Source organism: Lithobates pipiens, unplaced genomic scaffold, assembly GCF_037356315.1.
Source record: "Lithobates pipiens isolate NorthernLeopardFrog02 unplaced genomic scaffold, aLitPip1_a1.2 Scaffold_18, whole genome shotgun sequence".
In the NCBI taxonomy this organism is placed as follows: domain Eukaryota; kingdom Metazoa; phylum Chordata; class Amphibia; order Anura; family Ranidae; genus Lithobates; species Lithobates pipiens.
In genome coordinates, this window is record NW_027507758.1 from 460,518,902 (window position 1) to 460,532,654 (window position 13,753).

A 13,753-nucleotide genomic window follows, 5' to 3' on the forward strand; every position below is an offset into this window, starting at 1 on the left:
AGTTTGAAAGGGGACTAAGTTTGTGTCCCAATAGTGTGATTCAGTCTATTGCTAACATGGCATTTACATATCCAGAGTCTGTGTGTCTTGGGGGGGGGGGGGGGCACGGACCTGAATCCAAGTAACACCACCTCAGGGGTCCCCAGGCATACAGCTCACAAAGAGCACCGTTCCCCCAAATGCGAGGGCCCATAATCACAATGCAAGAGGCTCGCATTCAGTCCCCTCCAAGAGCCTCAGTCCCAACTAGGTCTGTCACGTCACAGTATTCACACCAGTGGGTGAGATTCGGGATTGGGTCAGACGTGGGTTTGAGAGAAAACCAAGCTGTTACAGTTTGTAGTGCTATCAAACCAGTGTAGCATTTCACCCACCCTCCATTAACTGTAAAGATATTGCACTGCAGAGGCATAACTAGAACCTTCAGGGCACCAGGCCTATCCTTCCATCAGTCCAGGGGGCCCTTGCCACTGATCTTGGGTCCCTTTCCTGTAAGGTGACCAGATTTTTTAAATGAAATCCGGTGACATTTTTTTTAATTGGCAAATGGTAAACTATTTTATAAGCATATTTTCCTCAAATGATATATGTAGTACATGTGTTTATGGAATGATTGTATGATATGAATGTTATTTCCCACATTTCATCCATAAAGATAAAAAAAAAAAAAAAAAAAAAAAAAAAGATACTGCTTAGAAATTGAGATATGACTACCAAATTCTATGAAGATAAGACAGAGAAAAAGCAGAGTTCAGGAGTGCACTACATAAAGAATGCGGGGTTCAGCTGTGCCTAGCAATGCAGCCTCACCAGTGCCCAGCAGAAAATGCCTCGCCAGGCACTAGGCTCACTTGCTGATTGCTGCCTGGCTCACCAGTGCCCATCCATGCTAACCACTAAACTGACAAACCTGACACGTACACGGAACCCTCTCATCACACGTACACGGAACCCTCTCATGACACATATATTGAACAGCACAGCCATAAGATGTAATATTGCATAGGGGATTGTGTATGAGGGCCACCTGAACAATGTCCTCAGAGAGATGCTGCACATAAAGGTTTTGACAATGGCACAGTGAACCAGCCCATTGTCTCAGACCTGTAACAGCCAATGAAGGCTTAAATTACGCATTTGCTGCTGCAGCACCCCTGCACAGAGACATACTGGATACACATGGTGGGTCACATAAATGAAAGAAAAGTACCCAGAGCACCAGCTGCAAGAAGAGAAATGAATAATGGCACGCGTACATATACTTCATTAGATATTGACTGTACCTACCTAAATTAATTGTTCAAAAAGTACACGTGACCATTGGTGAATGGGCTGGTAATAAAAAAAATAAAAAATAAAAATAAAAACGCAAAAATTATCTACATACAGTCACTCCTCACTATGCTTAGGTATGAGCAGGCTAGGAATTGAATAGAATGTAGTGGCTGCAGAGCAGTTACGGTAAGTGGCAGCAAGTGAAGAGTTAACATAACTTCTCTGCAGAACACAGAATATGCAGCCTAGGAATGCAAACAGATTAGACTTATGGCAGAAGCAGGAAGTAAATCAAAAGTCTTCATTATGGGACACAACACACCATATATATATATATATATATATATATATATATATATATATATATATATATATATATATATATATATATATATATATATATATATATATATATATATATATACACACACACACACACACACTCACAGACACATACAAATCCATACACACACACTCACACATGCAGACACATACAAATCCATACACACACTCACACATGCAGACACATATCAAATCCATACACACACTCACACATGCACACATATCAAATCCATACACACACTCACACATGCAGACACATACAAATCCATACACACACAGCACAGTAAACTGACCTGCTGAACTCCTGTGTAGACCCCTGGCATTCTCTGCTACACATGGGGGAGGGGGCATAACTGAGCCGAGACTGAGGGGGCGGATTTCTTTCTTTAGTGAATGCAACCAGCAGGAGCCAGGAGGAGAGATCAGTGAGTGAAATCACAGGGCAGCTCTAAAGGGCTCTGCAATCACTTGTGGTGCCAAGGGGACTGGACTGGGGCCTCCAGTCCGGGGGTGTTAAAGGAAGCACAGCCCGATGTGCTCTAGACTGGCTACCATGTGACCCCCCCCCGCCCCCCCTTCTTCTCACATGTAAACTCCATGGAACCTGTCTTGTCCCAGCCCCGCTCTTACCTTACATTTGCAACTTGTAGCCAGGTGTAAGGGGGCGGAGCTGGGAGAGACACACTCTGATCAGAGGATGTGGGCCTGCCCATCCCCGACATCAGTGCTTAGATTTGACTGTTCCACTTTCACTGAGACCGCCCCTGCTTGCCCACCAATCGCTGGATGTTTACACTGGAGGCATGAGACAGCCCTGCACACCCCCTCCAATCCGGGGACTGTCCCCGGAAAACGGGGACGTCTGGTCGCCCTACTTTACTGCCATTGCAGGGTCCTTTATTGTGGTGCTGCAGTAGGACCCTTTCACATGTTCTGCATAGGGTTGTCACCTTTTCTTTAAGCCAAACCTAGACAGATTAGCAGCACATGACAATTTAGTTTTTTTGTAGTATACACCATGCATATATTTCGTGATTAAATAACATTTCTAATTATATGGAGTTGAATCACAACTTTCCAAACGATTTACTGTAGAAAGACACTACTGTATTTGGGCTTTAAAAGACTGTCTGTATAAAGGGGTCAGTGTCACTCCCTACAGCCCCCCCCCCCCCCAGAGGCTGTCAGTAGCTAAGAGTCCCCCTTATATCAGTACCCCCTTAGAGACCCCCCCTCAGTTTACAGTCCCCTTGTATCAGTGCCCCCCCTTCCTTAGAGACCTCCATTAGATAAAAGAGACCCCCTTTTATCAGCACCCCCTGCCCTCTTAAGAGCCCCATTAGATAGATAGCCTTTCTGGTGGGACTCAGGGGCCACTGCATGGCTGGAGGTCTGGGAGACTGGAAGCCAGAGTTGGGGGGGGGGGGGGGGCAATCAGCTGCGGCTGGGGAGAAGGCAGAAAGCATAGGAAGACAAGAAGGCAGCTGCAGCTGACAGTAGCAGAGCCCAGTGGCAGCACCTGGTCCTGCCATCTTTGGGGGGCACCCCCTACAGTGGCAGAACTCCAGGGCTCAGTCGCAAGTGCAATCTTTGTGACCCTGGTAGTTCTGCCACGGATGCTTCCTGTGAACCCGGAAGGAAGACCTAAATAAGATGTCAGCGGTGACATTGCGGTGCTGGAGGACTTTATTCTCAGGTAAGTCTATCATAATGTGCTAGTATGCAAAGCATACTAGCACATTATGGCATTGCCTTGCAAGGAATTTTTTTATGTTATTTTTTTAAATCACCTGCAGTTTACAACCACTTTAACTGCTTAAGGACCGCCTCCTGCACATATACGTCGGCAGAATGGCAGGGCTGGGCACAAGCACGTACCAGTACGTTGCTCTTTAAGTGCCCAGCCGTGGGTTGGGAGGCCGCCGGTGGCGGCAAGCTCCCCACCCGGTCCTGAGCTCCGTGACCGCGGGACCAGCGGACTCGATCGCCGCTGGTGTCCCGCGATCGGGTCACAGAGCTGAAGAACGAGGAGAGGTCTCTGTAAACAAACCTCTCCCCGTGCTTCCTACTGTGGCTGTCACCGATTGTCTGTTCCCTGTTATAGGGAAAGACGATCAGTGACGTCACATGCCAGGCCATGCCCCCCTACAATAAAAAAAAAAAAAACACACATAACGTCATACATAACCCCTCCTCCCCCCCCTAGTGGTTAACTCCTTCACTGCCAGTGTCGTTTACACAGGAATCAGTGCATTTAAATAGCACTGATTGCTGTATAAATGACAATGGTCCCAAAAATGTCCGATGTGTCCGCCATGTCGCAGTCACTATATATATATATATATATATATATAAATATATATATATATATATAAAGCTGATCGCCGCCATTACTAGTAAAAAAAAAAAATTTATAAAAAAAAAATTTCATAAAAATTCTATAAAACTATCTCCTATTTTGTAAACACTAACTTTTGTGCAAACCAATCAAATACTAACTGCGATTTTTTATTACCAAAAATGTGTAGAAGAATACGTATCAGCCTAAACTGATGAAAAAAAAATTTTATATATTTTTTGGGAATATTTATTATAGCAAAGCAAGTAAAAGATAATGCATTTTTTTCAAAATTGTCGCTCTATTTTTGTTTATAGCGCAAAAAATAAAAACCGCAGAGGTGATCAAATACCACCAAAATAAAGCTCTATATCTGGGGGAAAAAAGGCGCCAATTTTGTTTGGGAGCCACGTTGCATGACCACGCAATTGTCAGTTAAAGCGATGCAGTGCCGAATCGCAAAAAGGGGCCTGCTAATTTGGCTGCAAACTGGTTCGGGGCTTAAGTGGTTAGGGAGCACACAGCAAGGAGCAACAGTAACAAGTCTTTACTTCACGAGAGAAAAACGACTGCAGAGAGAGGAAGAGAAGCCAGTTCCTCCGCTGGCTTCTAAAGCCCCATACACACTATCTGATTTTCTGCTGATTTTTGTCTTTATGTTTACCAAAACCATGTAGTGCAAGGGCCTGCCTGATTGCATACAAATTAAAACTTCTAAGGTTTGACCTCTTATTATATGGTTTTGGTAGATCTGAAGGAAAAAATCTGCAGAAAATCTGATAGTGTGTATGGGGCTTAAGACTGTTTACGCCATTGCTTGGTGACTGGCGGCCCCTATCCCGTACCATCTTCCCACCCCCCTGTGACCTCATCCACGGCTGCTCTCAGACTGAAAATAAAGCCAGGACATTGGTGTGGTGCACTTCCTATACAAGACAGGCAAAACCCCAAAGGAGAGTCATATGGGGACATTGCAGAGCTTACCAATACCACACCTGTAGAAAATGTGTGCTGTTTAACCACTTAAGGACTAGCCGCGTTTTGGAGTTTAGGTGTTTACATGTTTAAAACAGTTTTTTTTTTTTTGCTAGAAAATTACTTAGAACCCCCAAACATTATATATTGTTTTTTTTCTAACACCCTAGAGAAAAAATTTGTGCAGCAGTCTTACAAGCGCACTTTTTTTTGGAAAAAAAAAATCAATTTTTTGAATAAAAAAAAAAAATAAGTCAACAGTAAAGTTAGTCCAATTTTTTTTTTTTATATTGTGAAAGATATTATGCCGAGCAAATTGATGCCCAACATGTCACGCTTCAAAATTGCACCCGCTCATGGAATGGCATCAAACTTTTACCCTCAAAAATCTCGACGGTTTAAAAATTTTACAGGTTGCATGTTTTGTGTTAAAGAGGAGGTGTAGGGCTAGAATTATTGCTCTCACTCTACCGATCATGGCGATACCTCACCTGTGTGGTTTAACCACCGTTTTCATATGCGGGAGCTACTCACGTATGCGCTCGCATACTGCGCGCAAGCTCGTCGGGACAGATTGCTTTAAAAAAAAAATATTTTTTTTATTATTTTATTAATTTTTTCACTGTTAAAAATATATATATATATATATATATATATATATATATATATATATCACTTTTATTCCTATTACAAGGAATGTAAACATTCCTTGTAATAGGTATAAAAGTGATCCAGATTTTTCTAAAAAAAAAAAAAAAAAAAAAAAGCATGGCAGGTCCTCTTAAATATCAGATCTGGAGTCAAAAAGTCCTCAGAGCTCATATTTGGACTAAAATGTAAAAAATAAAATAAAAAAAATTATTGACATTTGAAAAAATTACTTTGAAAAAATGTACCTTTAAGAGCTATGGGTGGAAGTGGAGACGGGTGGGGGCCATCTTAGCCACACTCGTCTCCATACCCAGGCACCGAGAGGACCAGATCACCTCCGCTGATAGCTCCGGTAAGCGGCAGAGGGCGCAGGTGAGCAGCGGGAGGGGGGCCCCTCTCCCGCCGCTGATAACGATGATAACCGCAGAGACCACCATTATTGTAAACACGACCGGCTCCTGAAAAGATGGATCTCTCGGTTGTGGCAGCAGCTGCTGCCGGTACCAAGATATCCCTCTTCAAAGTGCCGATGTATATGTACAGGAGTCGGTCGGCAAGTGGTTAAGCAACATGGTCTGTGCCCCAGTAATCAGGGCACCCAGTTTCAGGAGGGTTTACTTCCAACTATCTGGGTCTTCCAACACCAGGCGTAGGGATGAGCTCTGGCGCATTCGCATACACCACGTGCTGAGCCCGCCAGGAAGTCGGCACAGCATTGCGCTAATCACAGGCAGTGAGACATTGCCCGATCTCTGCAGCCACGCATCAGGACAATGTCTCACTGCCTGTGATTAGCGCAGCACTGCGCCGACTTCCTGGTGGGGCTCTGCACGTGGAGTGTGCAAACACGCTTGAGCTCATCCTTAACCAGGAGAGGCTGAACAGGGAGGGGAAAGTGTATACTTGGAGCAACCAAAGTACTTACCAAATGCAATCAAAAGGTGGCTTGGCACATGACCAAAAAAAAAAAAAAAAAACACTTCAGTTGGGGAGGGGCTGTTTTTTATTTAGCTAGGAAGAGGTGGTCCTGTGGGTGCCAGTGAAGGAGTTAACCCATTGTGTGCTGACGTGAGGTGACGTGACGTGAGGCCAGGAAAATTTAATACACACAAGCCAGTACCCAAAAAAGAAAGAAGGTAGCTTACTATATGTTCTCCAGAGCTAAAATGTTGCGCTTTATAAAAAAAGAAAACATAAAAATATCTTTGTTTATTTTGGTAGCGGTGATGTTAAGAGTCTCAGTGTCCAGAGCAATGGGTGGCAGTGTGCATGCCTGCTACAATAACAATGCTCACATGTCCTAAAGTTAAAGCAGAACTCCAGTCATTAACACCCCCATTGCCTACCCCATACCCCCTTTCCCTGGTATCTTCCTAAAAACCCTATTTTCTTTTAGTCTTCTAACTGGCCTGGTGGCATCCTCAAACCTTCTAGTGATATCTTTTTTTAATTACCCTTTTCTTGAAGTCTTTTAGCCGGTCATGGCAGCTTCCTCTTGTTCCTCCTGCAGAGAAGAGGACAAGCCATGCTTTCTGATCTGAGCAACATGATGTTCACCTCCAGGATGGTGTGACTTATAGGAAATAGGCAGAATGATATGATTGTTGTTCTGCCGAAGAGGACACTGGGGACAACTCAGGAACAAGGAAGGGGTAAACAAGATTTTTTTTTTAACCACTCCCGGACCGCCACACACCGATATACGTCCTAACTTTGAAGAGGGATATCTTTGTTAAGGCAGAAGCTAGCTGTCATAACCCTGGTATTCTCTTCTTCGGCCAGTGGTCCGGTTTCCAATAATAGTAGTCTCTGTGGCGGATTTGCCGCAAGATCACTTTTATCAGCGACGGGCTCCGGTGCCCTTCGCCGCTTACCGCAGCCGTCGGTGGCGGCGGAGGCGATCAGATGCTTTTCCTTCCTAGGTATGGAGACGAGCGAGGGGAAGATGGCTCCCTCCCGTCTCCATACCATTGCAGGGCGGAAGCAACGTCAAACCGTCAATTCCGCCCATAGCTCCTAAAGGGTAATTAAAAAAAAAAAAATTCAAATGACAAATTTTTTAATTTTTTATTTATTGCATTTTTGTGTAAATATGAGATCTGAGGTCTTTTTGACCCCAGATCTCATATTTAAGAGGCCCTGTCGTGCTTTTTTTTTTCTATTACAAGGGATGTTTACATTCCTTGTAATAGGAATAAAAGTGACTCAATTTTTATTTTTTTTAAAGAACAGTGTAAAAATAAAAAATAAAAGTTAAAATAAATAAGAAAAAGAAAAATTATTTTTAAATGTGCCCCATCCCGCAGAGCTCGCATATCAAAATGGTGTTCAAACCACACATGTGAGGTATCGCCACGATCAGCAGAGCAAGAACAATAATTCTGGGCCTAGACCTCCTCTGTAACTCAAAATATGCAACCTATAGAATTTTTTAAATGTTGCCTATGGAGATTTTTAAGGGTAAAAGTTTGTCACCATTCCACGAGCGGGTGCAATATTGAAGCGTGACATGTTGGGTATTAATTTACTCGGCGTAACATTATCTTTCACAATTGGGCTAACTTTACTGCTGTCTTATTTTTTAATTCAAAAAGTGTATTTTTTCCAAAAAGGTGCGCTTGTAAGGCCGCTGCGCAAATACGGTGTGACAGAAAGTATTGTAACGACTGCCGTTTTATTCTCTAGGGTGTTAGAAAAAAAAAAAGGTATAAAGGTTGGGGGTTCTAAGTAATTTTCTAGCAAAAAAAAAACAGTTTTTAACTTGTAAACAACAAATCTCAGAAAGAGGCTCGGTCCTTAAGACCCCTTTCACACTGGGGCGCTTTGCAGGTGCTACAGCGCTAAAAGTAGCACCTGCATAGCGCCTATAAAGCGCCTCTCCTGTGTCTCCAGTGTGAAAGCCAGAGGGCTTTCACACTGGAGTGGTGCGCTTGCAGGATGTTAAAAAATCTCCTGCGAGCAGTATCTTTGGAGCGGTGAAGTCCTTCACCGCTCCTGCCCATTGAAATTAATGGGGCAGGGCGGCTATACCACCGGCAAAGCGGTAGCAGCGCTTTGCTGGCGGTTTTAACTCTTTTTCGGCTGCTAGCGGGGTTAAAACCTCCCCGCTAGCGGCTGAATGCTGCCGATAAAACAACGGTAAAGCGTTGCTAAAAATAGTGTGAAAGGGGCCTAAGTGGTCAAAAAATTGAAATTGGAGCTACGCTTTAAACTTATACATAATACAATATACATATGATATAGCATGCTGCCATGTATTGGCGTCAGGAAAGGAAAATTACGGTAAGTATTTGATGCTATTTTCCATTTTTAGCTGAACGAACTTTGAGGCTCTCCAACAGGCGGAAACAGGCGGAAACCTCATATCAGCAGTATGCATGGCAGAGCAACAAGGCTATGGGTAGTGTTAAAGCGGTTGTAAACCCTTGTTTACAACTTTATGTTACAGCTAAGCCTATATTAAGACTTACCTGTAGCTAACAAGGATATCTCCTAAACCTGCACAGTTTAGGAGATAGCCCTGTATTTGTATGTGCCGATGTCATGTGGCGCATGTGCACTTAAGACAACTGAAGCAATGGCGCTATATGCCATTGCTTCAGTTGTACTGTGCCGTTCCTGCACGCATGTGTGAAGTGACGTCATCGCGGCTCCGGCTAATCACAGCGCCAGAGCCGCGATACCCGGAAGTCACTCCAGAACAACATGTCGGCGGTCGGAGGTGGAGACGTAGACCAATGCGGGGCTTCGATCTGAGGTAAGTGATGCATAATTAGCTAGTATGCTATAATTATTAATTATAATAATTATGCCTTTCTCTTGCAAGGTTTTTTGTTTTTTAGTTTTTTCGCTGCGGGTTTACTTCCTCTTTAACCACTTGCCGCCCGCCCTATTACAAATTGACGGCGGCAAAGTGGTTTCATAATCCTAACCGGACGTCATATGACGTGATTAGGATTATGAGCCGCTGCGCGCCCCCGGGGGCGCGCATCGCGGCGATCGTTGTTGTGGGGTGTCAGTCTGACACCCGGCAACTACGATCTCGGTAAAGAGTCTCCGACGGAGACTCTTTACCATGTGATCAGCCGTGTCCAATCACGGCTGATCACAGTGTAAATGGGAAGAGCCGGTGATCGGCTTTCCCTCACTCGCGTCTGTCAGACGCGAGTAGAGGAGAGCCGATCGGCTGCTCCTCTGACAGGGGGGGTCTGTGCTGATCGATTATCAGCACAGCCCCCCCGAGGATGCCCACACTGGACCACCAGGGACGCCACCAGACCACCAGGGAAAAGGTAATAAAAACCCATAATCCTCCCTAGACCACCAGGGTGCCAGTCAGCACAATGGGTGCCAATCAGTGCCCATAATGGATGCCAATCAGTGGCCACAATGGGCATCACTGATTGGCATGCATTATTGTTTGGCACTGATTGGCATCCATTACTATAACACCGATGCCGCCTATGAGTGCCCACCTGTGCCGCCTGAGTGCCCACCTGTGCCGCCTATGAGTGCCCACCTGTGCCGCCTATCTATGCCCACCTGTGCCACCTATCTATGCCCACCTGTGCCGCCTATCCATGCCCACCTGTGCCGCCTATCCATGCCCATCCGTGCCGCCCATCCGTGCCGCCCATCTGTGCCAGCTATCAGTGCCAATTTGTGCCACCTATCAGTGTCCGTCCGTGTCGCCCATCCGTGTCGCCCATCCGTGTCGCCCATCAGTGCCGCCTATCAGTGCCACTTCATTGGTGCCACATTGGTGCCCATCAGTGCCACCTTATCAGTGCCCATCAGTGTAGCCCCATCAGTGCCCATCAGTGAAGGAGAAAACGTACTTATTTACAAAGTTTTGAAACTGAAACAAAAAAAAAACATATTTTTTTCAAAATTTTCGGTATTTTTTTATTTGTAGCGCAAAAAATAAAAACCGTAGAGGTGATCAAATACCACCAAAAGAAAGCTCTATTTGTGGGGAAAAAAATGATAAAAATTTCATTTGGGTACAGTGTAGCATGACCGCGCAATTGTCATTCAAAGTGCGACAGCGCTGAAAGCTCAAAATTGGTCTGGGCAGGAAGGTGTTTAAGTGCCCTGTATTGAAGTGGTTAAGGCAGCAGGTGAGCATTTTTACCTTAAAATCTGAAGTGCCATTCATTAAAGTTTGATTTCTGGTACATTTATGATGTTCATTTTATTCATAAAGGAAGGAGAAAATAAATCATAAAGCTTATATAGTTACAAGTTGCACATTTATTGCTATATAAAATTTTAGCTTTTGAGTTTACGTAAGAAGGAAGAAAGCCACTTCGAACAACGAGAAGCTGCACACTGCAATATCCTCTCTGATCTACATGTCAGAGAGCCTCGCTCACATGCAAGTCACATGATATACCTCCCACCAGCAGCCATACAATGTGTACAGATATAAATGGCTTAGGACGAACACAATGTAGTTGGTCATGTGACACAACAGACTGACGGCTAGATCTCCATACAGCGTATGTAGGACCTTTCACAGCATACAGTACAGAGAAAACTGCCATGGCTCAGCCTTGTACTTCCATTCTTATATGAGGCTGATCTGCTTATGTACAGACAGAGATGGCAGTTTCATTACTAACACAATTCTGTATGTTCTGCAGCTGAATTCATTGTATTAATTGCTCTAAAATACACATTGATAACTTACCAGCCTTATAGTAATGTACAGTGAAAACAATAAACTATGGAAAAGACGCAGTCTGTTGGCAGGAAAAGACGCAGTCTGTTGGCAGGAAACACGTAGTCACCATCCTTAATAGTTATACAAGTATTCCTTGTGACAGCCCTCTCTGCTAACCAGTGAAGTCAGCAGTAATCAAAGTTCAGGGTCAATAACCAAAGGAGATTTTTCTCCAAGGGAGGGAGTCCTTCAGTTATAACTGTGATAAGCCCAGATAGAACAGATAATGACAATAAAGAAATTATCATTCTTATCTTCTAAGCCCGTGTTTCAGGTCTTCCCCCGCGATTGGAAATGTCACTAATTTTAACCAAATAAAAATGCTTTTTGTTTATTTATTCTTTTATATTTCAGTCAAACACTTATGCCGCATACACACGGTCAGAATTTCGGGCAGCAAAAGACCGATGAGAGCTTTTCATCAGAAAATGCGACTGTGTGTATGCTCCATCAGAAATTTGCTGGCTGAATTTCTGCCGGATGGAAAAAGTTTCTATTGGAAATTCCGATCGTGTGTATGCAATTCCGACGTGCAAAAACTCTATATTTTATCTTGACTTTATTGGTGTACCTGCCTCCAAAGTCCAGCACTAGGGGAACCTTTTTTCCGTCCAAAATTCCGATTGTGTGTATGCGGCATTGGGCTACTTTCACACTGGGGCAGGCATCTATTTTTAGAGGTGCTTTACCATCATTTTAGCGGCGCTATTTGGCCGCTACTGGGATAATTTTAACCCCCACTAGCAGACGAAAAAGGGTTAAAATCACCCACAAGGTGCGGTTTGGTGGTGCTGCCACATTGATTTCAATGGGCAGGGGCACTCTAGGAGCGGTGTATATACCGCTCTTACAGCGCTGCAAAGATGCTGCCTGCAGGACTTTTTTTTAATGTCCTGCAAGTGCACCGAGAGACAGGAGAGGCTCTTTACAGGCGCTATGCAGGCACTATTTTTAGCGCAGTAGTGCCTGTAAATTGCCTCGGTGTGAAAGTAGCCTTAAAGTGGTTGTAAACCCTTATGCCGCGTACACACGATCGGACTTTCCGGCAGACTAGGTGCGACAGAATCAGTCCTTTGGACAATCCGATCATGTGTGGGCTAAATCCGATCGCTTTTCGTTAAATAAATCAGACAGATCTAGAAATAGAACATCTTTAAAATCTGTTCCGACTGACTCAATTCCTATCTGGAAAACTGTACATCTGTATGAGGCAAATACGATGCAAGGGAAGCTATTGGCTACTGGCTATTGAACTTCCTTTTTTAGTCCTGCCTTATGTCATCACGTTCAAAACGAACGGACTTTCGAATGGACTTAGTCCGTTTGTGTGTGGCCAAGTCCGTTCATTCGGAAAGTTTGTCTGATGGAGCGTACACACGGTCGGATGTTGCCTTAAATCAGCTAATTTGCATGTTTGTTGTCAAAAAGTCTGATCGTGTGTACGGGCCTATATATATATATATAGCTGTATGCCATTTCTTATATAGCCATGGGGCGAAGGGAGAAGAACCGGAGGAAGAAGACAGCTGAGGGAGAAGAACTGGAGGGAGAAGACATCACCATAAAAAGAAAACAAGTTGGAGCTACTTTAATAAAGGACTTTGTCAAAAACCTGTGTACTGTTTTTATTTATTTTTTACACTTTTTTGGGTGAATGAGTAGGGGTACAATGTACCTCATACTTGTTCACATGGGAGGGGTGGCAGTATCTGGGGGCCCCCTTGTTAACCACTTGCTTACTGGGCACTTAAACCCCCCTCCTGCCCAGACCAATTTTCAGCTTTCAGCGCTGATGCAGTTTGAATGACAATTGCGCGGTCATACAACACTGTACCCAAATGAAATTTTTATAATTTTTTTCCCACAAATAGAGCTTTCTTTTGGTGGTATTTAATTACAGCTGGGAGTTTTATTTTTTGCTAAACAAACAAAAAAAATGCAAAAAAAAAAAAATCATGTTTCATAGTTTGTTATAAAATTTTGCAAACAGGTCATTTTTCTCCTTCATTGAAATGCGCTGATGAGGCTGCACTGGTGGACACTGATAGGCTGCACTGGTGGGCACTGATAGGCACAGTTAAGGCAGCACTAATAGGCACAGATAAGGTGGCACCAATAGGCACAGATAAAGCAGTACTGATGGGCACAGATAAGGCGGCACTGATGGGCACAGATAAGATGGCACTGATGGGTGGCACGGATGGGTGGCACGGATGGGTGGCACTAAGGGGCACTGATAGGTACCACTGATAGATGGGACTGATGGGCACTGATAGGTGGCACTGATAGGTGGCTCTGATAGGTGGCACTGCTGGGCACTGATGGGCGGCACTGATAGGCACTGATGGGCACTGGTAGATGACACTGATGGGCACGGATATGTGGCACTGGGGTGCAGCACTGTTGTTGAGGCAGATTGTGGGCACTGATAGGGGGCACTTTGGGCA

The 13,753-nt window shown here is 44.3% G+C and overlaps 1 protein-coding gene across 2 annotated transcripts in view; it reads right to left on the bottom strand.

The window, feature by feature from the left end:
- Positions 1 to 11,419, bottom strand: part of LOC143988589 (glutathione hydrolase-like YwrD proenzyme) — a 143,032-nt gene extending 131,613 nt beyond the window's left edge. For both annotated transcript variants that reach the window (XM_077488269.1, XM_077488268.1), the window contains exon 1: positions 11,274 to 11,419. The gene's annotated coding sequence lies outside the window, so the exon portion shown is untranslated. The remainder of the gene's footprint in view (positions 1 to 11,273) is intronic.
- Between the last annotated feature and the right edge of the window lie 2,334 nt (positions 11,420 to 13,753).